Below are 8,908 nucleotides of genomic sequence, written 5' to 3'. Positions count from 1 at the left end.
AGGCATGGACAGTAGGCCTCAGGCTCTGAAAGGACCCATGGTGTCAGCTGCCACCTGCCAATTTCTGGCTGCCCTGCCTCTTGCTCCTCACAGCAGCACTGAATTGACCAGACCATTTCCCAGGCAAAGCCTCTCAAGTCGAGGTGTGTCAAGTGCCTCTGTCAAGGTCGGGTGGATTACAAATGGCAACACTGGGTGTGAAAATGCCGGATTTCAAACTCATGGCATTTGGTTCTTTTCTCCATAATGTAACTGTACCAGTTTAAAAAATATTAAAATAAGATGCTAAAGTTTTTTTCCATGAAGCTACAAAGATGAGAATAAGGATAATGAAAGCTTGGTGACTAAGGAGGTACCAAGAAGCACTTTCAAAACTATGTCGTTTGCTGTGTATGCAATAGGAATAAATGCCCCTCCACAGAAGATCAGCACAGTAAACCATGGTACAGCTCTGTCCTGAAATGCCGGGAGCCTTTAAAAAGAATGAGAGTCATCAAATGGAAAAGTGAGAGCCAATTTGCACTACAGGTAAAGAGGTATATGTTGCTGTTGTTTTATTCTTTACTCTTGCAGGGGGGGGGGGTCACTCTTACTCCGTGGTTTGCTGTGTAGCTGGGTGTCTGGCCCCTGATGTCCTCCTCCCTTTGTTCTCTTGCTTCTTCTTCTTCTTTCTTCTCAGATTTCTCCTTCTATTTATTCTCTCTGCCTGCCAGTCCCACCTATCCTTCTCCTGCCTTGCTATTGGCCGTTCAGCTCTTTTTAGACCATCAGGTGTTTTAGGCAGGCAAAGACCCACAGCTTCACAGAGTTAAACAAATGCAGCACACTTCAAAAAAAAATATTCTCCAACAGGTATACATTCATGTTGTCACACACATTAAGTTAAAAGCAAATTTGTGAAAATACTGGAAAACACCCAGCTATTACTTGCAGCTAGCATTGAGGGGCTTCTAGATGGGTGGGTAGAGAGTTCACCTTTTGAAGCTAAGCTTTCTGCCTCTCCCTCCCTCCCTCCCTCCCTCCCTCCCTCCCTCTCTCTCTCTCTCTCTCTCTCTCTCTCTCTCTGTATCCCTCCCTCCTTTCCTTCATAATAAAAAATAAAAAACAAACAAACAAAAAAAAAACCTCTAGAAAATAAGCCATAAGCCCTGTCTCTAACATCCAGCTATCCCTGCAGGAGCTGTTGTGATCCAGAGGTTAGGAAAGGTTTAACACTTTGAGGCAGGAGGCATTCGTCTCAGTCAGATAGAAGCTTTACTGTAGGGCCCAAGGGTCTACCCCTCCTCCCAGGGTTAATCTTGAGGACAGTTTCTGGCCAGACTTCTTGTTGCATTTTTCTGGCTAAACATCCTGTTTGTTCCTGTGCTCCCTCTGCCTCCCTGGTGGTTAGCTATAAGGCCATTGTTTATTTCACCTGTTTATTTCATTGGTAATTTCCCACCTGCCTGGGGGAATTCCTTTGTGTCGCAGCTTGGTATATAAGGTTTTCCCTTAGCTTGAATAAATGGCATTCAGCATTATCTCCTCACGAATGACCCAGGTCTCTTGTGAGTTCTTTTATTCCCCAGGCCCTTGCCCAGTTCGAATGGTCCAGTGGTGCATGAACTGTACCATAGAGAGTAATGCAGGTGTTACAGCTGGAGACCCAGCAGTGAGACTGGGGAAGTAGGGGACCCCTGAGAGATTGCCCTCAGAGGCTGGCCAACAGTTAAGAAATTGATAGTGAGGGCGAATTGAAAATGGGTGCTAGTAATTCAGTATTTGTGGCCCTATTGATAGTTCTTTTTAAGAAGCAAGGGTCAATTGATTGATGGGCCAGTTGATAGTTCTTTTAGAGAAACAAAGCAAGCAAGGCACTGGTATTAAAACTAAGACAACACAAGAGTTCATTGAGACAGTTTTCTTTTGTGTAAGGTAGTTTATTGCCTAATTTTTTTTTTTTTGAGAGAGAGTTTAGTCCCTGGTTTCTACAAACAGGGGGCTTTAATGTTTCTGATTGGGAGAAGGTAAAAGTAAAAAAGCAATTAGAGAATTTGACCACAACCTTTGAGGAGATTCAGGATGAAGAATCTGTGAGTTCTGTTAAGAGTTTTGAGGAGTGGGAAGTTAAAAGTACTAAAAGGGATATAGAAGAGGAAGAAGAAATTTTTTAAAAAAAGGAGATTGCACTGATAAAAAAGAAGTTAGAAAAAGAAAGGAAGGGAGCAAACAGATGCCTCCACGAGACCTCCGCCCCAAAATCCATTCCTTTACACCTCAAATCCTTTTGCTGCTGCTTCTGCCCCTATTGACTTAGAGGCGGGAATCCGAGAGATCCAACACAGACTAAATAATCTAAGTAGAGAAAGGCAAATTTATCCTGTTGTGGAAGTTATTGATCCGCAGGGACAGAGGATCAGGCAGCATAACCCTCTGGCCTTTAAGGACATTAAGCAACTAGAAGAAGCAGTTATGGCCTATGGAACTCATGTCCCCTTCACTGTGGCTTTAATGGAATCCATTGTGGTACTCAACCTTATACCCAGTGACTGGATGCAGCTTTACAGGGCTTGTCTTTTGGGGGGAGATTATTTGTTATGGAGAGGTGAAATGCAGGAAAATTGCACAAATACTGGCTTAGCAGCACAGATTGCTTATGATCCTGCTGTTTATGCTCAGATAGCTTTACCTAACAAAGGAGCAGGGGAACAACTGTCTAAGGTCCTTCAAGGACCCTCAGAACCTTATCCTGAGTTTGTTGACTGCCTGTTACAGCTGGGAGGTTGTATTTTGGGGGATGTGGACACTGTCAGCAGACTATACGTTCCCATAGAAATAGGAGTTTAAATGACTATATCCAGTTATGCAGGGACATTGATGGCACTCACATGATGGGTAATTGTTTCTGCCCTTAGGGAGAGTCAAGATGGAGCTAGGTTAAGGACTTGTTTTCCACGTGGACAACCAGGACATTTCAAAAGAAATTACCCTGCAGGTAAAGGGGCAAGTTGTCAGCCCAGGGGAAATTTACTTTCAGTGTACTTGGAGATCTCAATTGGGTCTGGCCCAGTTTGAAAATTCCTACCGGAGCCTTAATTTTTTTTCCCCTCCCAGCATAGCCCTACTGGAGTTTTTGGCAACAAGGACATGTGTCACCTGCAAAAATTGTTATCTCATATCCTTCTGCTGTGCTATGTGTTATTCAGAAAGGGTATAAACTTAGTTTGTAAACCTTTGGAATTTACCTGATAAGCCTATTACACCATATACCCAGGCAGAAATAACTTGGCTGGAAAATTTTGCTGAAGACTGAGCCTTGGTTTTATGCACTAATCCCTGAAAGTTTGATATCATTATCCTTCTGATAAGCTGGTAACCTTTTTCAAAAATCATCCGGTATGCTTCCCTGAAGTTATTTCTTTACAACCTCTGGCAGGGGCTCAGAATGTGTTTACTGATGGGTCTTCCACCAGGAGAGCTGTGGTGGCCTCCCCTCCTGATTTTGATATTCAGCCTACTGATGCTACATCTGCTCAGGTGGCTGAATTGATCGGTGTACTAATGGCCCTAGAGAAATATGCTGGTATTCTATTTAACCTTTTTACTGACAATCAATATGTAAGCAAAATTCTTGCACCTTTGGAAACTGTAGCTTATACTGCCTCTGTATCTCGAGACCAGATGCTGGGGTCCTGAGGAGCTGGCTGTGGTGGTCGGATATCAAGGATTGTTCCTCTACCTATCAACCCATCCCATGATGATCAACTCATCGTGCATCGAACAAGAAGAGATTTTGGCTTTACAACAGCCATATGGTGGCCATTGCTGTGGCTGCCAGAGCAGCTATGGCTGTTGGATTTACCATTAGTCAGTCAGTTGCTTTTGCTAACACAATGGATACCTTATGGGGCAGGTTGCAAATGCTTTGGCCACTCAAAATGAGCTAAACTCACAAATGAATATTGCAGTTAAATTTGCAATTGGTTTTGGTTCAAGACCACTGCTAGGTTGCATCTTAACAGATACAGTAAAAATGCTCAATGCTGCTATTCACAGACCCTGGCGTGCACAATTTACAAATTGGCTCATGAGATTATTCTAGTTAACAATGCCAAGGTTCCTCCCACCAGCGCTGAGACCTTACTTAAAGGGTTCCAACTTGGGGGCAAACTCATTAAGGACTGAGCAGGCACAACCTCCTTTGGAGTGCTTATATGTGCTGGAGCATCCTCTTCATGGTTTCATGATGTCAGAGCTAGAGGTCAATGTTGCCACTCTGCAAGTCCTCTTAGCTATTGCCCTGGAGGATTTTCCAGAACAAATCTGGCTGAACATGGTAAGGGGTGAGCCAATGACGGGAAAGGTTTTCTGGGGGCTGCCCCAACCTAAGACAGGAAATGTGTTTTGACCTGGATGTTTTCCCATGACGGATAAGGGGTGTTGCCTGACGTCCAATGCCACCTAAGACAGGCCTAGTCATGTAATTTATATAAAAGAGGGACCTATAGGGCCCACAGGTCTACCCCTCCTCCTGGGGTTCATCTTGAAGACAGTTTCTGACCAGACATCTTGTTGCATTTACTGTTAAACATCCTGTTTGTTCCTGTGCTCCCTCTGCCTCCCTGGTGGTTAGCTATAGGGCCATTGTTTACTCCACCTTGTGCGGGAAAATTTCCTACCTGCCTTGGGGGGAATTCCATTGTGCAGCACCTTGGTATATTAGGTTTTCCCTTAGCTTGAATAAATGGCATTCAGCATTATCTCCTCACGAATGACCCAGGTCTCTTGTGTGTTCTTTTATTCTCCAGGCCCTTGCCCGGCTTGCCAATGGTACAGTGGCTTGCCATCTGCGAACTGTACCATGGAGAGTAATGCAGGCATTACACTTTGCCTTTGTCCGATGCCTGCATCCGTTACCAGAATGTTTCTCTGTTCTTTAGTATCTCTCCTTGTGCCCTCCTGGGCCCAGATCTTGTGAGTTGCTTTGCCTTCCCCTATGAGCTGCCTGCTTAAATCCCCAAAGTTCTTTATGCCCTCGTGGCTTTTGTGCTATTGGAAGCCTCTTTCGGGTGGAGTTCCCCCTTGTTCCTCCTTGCCCCTTATGGCCACGCTGTTCTCTGTCACTTGGCTGCCTAACCCTCCCTGTGATAGAGCTTTTTAGACCCTTCTTCCTTTTTTCCTGAGATTCAATTTCTTTCTTGATTCGGATTTTCTTAATGCCTTGCCATCTTACTGAAATGGTTTTGTCCTCAGGAAAGCTCAATGACCAAAGATGACACAGTTCCAAATTCTCACAGATGGCAGCAACTTCTGCCCTGGCATAAGCAAATGATCCTAGCAACTCTTATCTCTAAGGTTTATACAACTTTCCACTCTTTAATCTTTTATTTCTATGATTTCTCTGTACTCTGCTCTCAAGAATCTTTTAAGAGTCTCTTGTAAACAGTCTTTATCTCAGGATTTGTAGGGCTCAGCCATGACAAGCTCAATAGAGGCCTGAGTCTCAGTAGTTTACCTGGTGCCAACAAAGACCGCAAACTGAGACTACCCAGGCACCACCCAGAGCAGATCATCCAAAGGAAATTCCTAACTGGTCCAACCATTGTACACAGGATCACCTGATGTCCCTTAGCCCAACACACCCCTCCCCCTTCACCAAGACACCCCTAAACAAATGGCAGCCAGTCAGGGGCTCTGAACCTTACGGGGTCTCACCCCAACCTCTGCTATCATAAAAACCCTGCCCCAGCTGAACTCTCTTATTGTGAACTGAGGTTCTCTGATTGGGCCAATGCATTGAACATAGGGAGAGTCCGAGTTCAAACTTGAATAAAGAAAAAGGCTCTTTGCTTTTACATACAGGACTCAGTGAAGAGTCCAAGAAGAAGAATATAGAAATGTAGATCCCAGAAATAAGAACGTACAAATAAAAAAATGCAAAGTTGCGAGCCTAAGGGAATGAGAGTGGGCTGTCAGCAGCTTTCTCAGCAGCTTGAAGATTAACTTTTAACAATGGGTTACTCTGCTTTACAACTGGCTGCTCACTTTACTAGACCAAAGCATCCCTCTGCAAACTGAGGGTCAACTCTGCAAACTGAGAATAGCCCTAACATAACACCCCACCCACCCGTGATCAACAGTGGATGTGAGCTGAGTTAACTTTTAAATGATGGGCTGTATCTGATTTTTCTGGTTGTGCATTTTCCCATACCCTTCCCTGCTAGGCGAAACTGGCAGTATCAGGGGAGTGCAGAGCTTTGGTAAACACTATCAGGAAGTACCGGGGAAAAGCAATGGACTAAATACAAACGCTAGTTTAACTGAAAAACTCTGTAAATGGAAATTGAAAAAAAAACCAATTTGTATCCGAGTTTTACCTCGAGATTATAAAAATTCTTTTTCGGTTTTTCGAGACAGGAGGGTTTCTCTGTGGCTTTGGAGCCTGTCCTGGAACTAGCTCTTGTAGACCAGGCTGGCCTCGAACTCACAGAGATCTGCCTGCCTCTGCCTCCCGAGTGCTGGGATTAAAGGCATGCGCCACCACTACACGGCTGAGATTGTAAAAATTCTTTTGTTATTGCCTACAGTACTGAAAACAGCCTGGTATTGGCTTAAGAACAGACAGGAGGACCAATGGAACTGAATAGAAGACCCGGATATCAATCCACACATCTTCAAACACCTGATCTTTGATAAAGAAGCAAAAAATATCAAATGGAAAAGAGAGCATATTTGACAAGTGGTGCTGGCATAACTGGATATCAACATGTAGAAAAATGAAAATAGACCCATGTCTATCACCATGCACAAAACTCAAGTCCAAATGGATCAAAGACCTCAACATAAAGCCAGCCACACTGAACCTTATAGAAGAGAAAATGGGAAGTGCACTTGAACGCATTGGCACAGGAAACCACTTCCTAAATAGAACCCCAGAAGCACAGATACTGAGAGAAACAATTAATAAATGGGACCTCCTGAAACTGAAAAGCTCCTGTAAAGCAAAGGACATGGTCAACAAGACCAAAGGACAGCCTACAGAATGGGAAAAGATCTTCACTAACCCCACATCAGACAGAGGTCTGATCTCCAAAAAATACAAAGAACTCAAAAACTTGAACACCAAAAGTTCACATAATCTAATAAAAAAATGGAGTACAGACCTAAACAGAGAACTCTCAACAGAGGAATCTAAAATGGCTGAAAGACACTTAAGGAAATGTTCAACATCCTTAGTCATCAGAGAAATGCAAATCAAAACAACTCTGAGATTCCATCCTACACCTGTAAGAATGGCCAAGATCAAAAACACTGATGACAACTTATGCTGGAGAGGTGGTTGGGGGAAAGGGAACACTCCTACATTGCTGGTGGGAACGCAAGCTGGTGCAACCCCTTTGGATGTCAGTGTGGTGATTTCTCAGAAAATTAGGAAACAACCTTCCTCAAGACCCAATAATACCACTTTTGGGTATATATCCAAAGGATGCTCAATCATGCCATAAGGACATGTGCTCAACCATGTTCATAGCAGCTTTGTTTGTCATAGCCAGAACCTGGAAACAACCTAAATGTCCCTCGATCGAAGAATGGATTAGAAAAATGTGGTACCTTTACACAATGGAGTACTACACAGCAGAAAAAAAAATAATGACAGCTTGAATTTTGCAGGAAAATGGGTGGAGCTAGAAACCATTATTTTGAGTGAGGTAACCCAGACACAGAAAGACAATTATCACGTGTACTCACTCATAGGTGGTTTTTAAACATAACAATCCCAGAGAACTTAGACAACAATGAGGACCCTAAGACTTACATAGATCTAATCTACATGGGAAGTAGAAAGTAGAAAAAGACAAGATCTCCTGAGTAAATTGGGAGCATGGGGACCTTGGGGGAGGAATGAAGGGGTGAGGGGAGAGGCAGGGAGGGGAGCAGAGAAAAATGTAGAGCTCAATAAATATCAATTAAAAATATATATAAGAAAAAAATTTGCTTGATAAATAAGATATATTTGATAAGATTTATAAATTCCTAAGGTTTACTCAGGTTCACAGTAATATTTGTCTGGCTTCATCTTTGATCACTTTAAGGTTTAGTTTTTTGGAAAAATTAAGCCATGCCAAGACAAAAAAGTCAATAAATAAAAACAAAAAAAATCAACCAACCAAGGGCTGGAGAGCTGGCTCAGAGGTTAAGAGCACTGCTTGCTCTTCCAAAGGTCCTGAGTTCAATTCCCAGCAACCACATGGTGGCTCACAACCATCTGTAATGGGGTCTGGTGCCCTCTTCTGGCCTGCAGGCACATACACAGACAGAATATTGTATACATAATAAATAAATAAATATTTTTTAAAAATCAACCAACCAAAAAAGAAAAAAGAAAAAACCCCCAAAAAACCCAAAAACCCTAAACCAATCAACTAACCAATCAACCAATCAAATGAACCCCTGTAATGTCTGGTCCCCCATTACTATGAGAGTCTCATTACTCTCATTACTATGAGAGTCATTTTCCCAAGGTGAGGAATTTGGACAAAAGTCCCATTCCCTCAGGGTCTTGAAGAAAGCTCCTGCTTGCAAAACAGGGAGTTGGTTTCCTTATCCCTGGCAAAGGAACTTGTCACTCCCTTTAACACAGGACTGTCTATTGACTTGACAAGGTCAATCCTAGTCTCTAGGTCCCCCCAGACCCTTTTCACAAGCCCCACCCTAACTCACAACCCCTGCCTCATTCTCATTTAACCAGGAAATCTTTCCCTTGCCTCTCCTAGATTTCTCAGGAGACAGTCTTGACAGCGGGGAGTGGCTGTCTTAATTTCTTTACTTGTGCCCGTTATCACTCATGCTGTGCTGTAAAAGGATCAGTAAAGTCACCGTTTTCCTTATGGACTGTTATCTATGATTTCAAGTTTTATTTTGATACTGA

Source organism: Arvicola amphibius, chromosome 13 (assembly GCF_903992535.2).
Source record: "Arvicola amphibius chromosome 13, mArvAmp1.2, whole genome shotgun sequence".
Taxonomy (NCBI): domain Eukaryota; kingdom Metazoa; phylum Chordata; class Mammalia; order Rodentia; family Cricetidae; genus Arvicola; species Arvicola amphibius.
The sequence above is the reverse complement of the archived record's forward strand: the minus strand, read 5'-3'. Positions refer to the sequence as shown.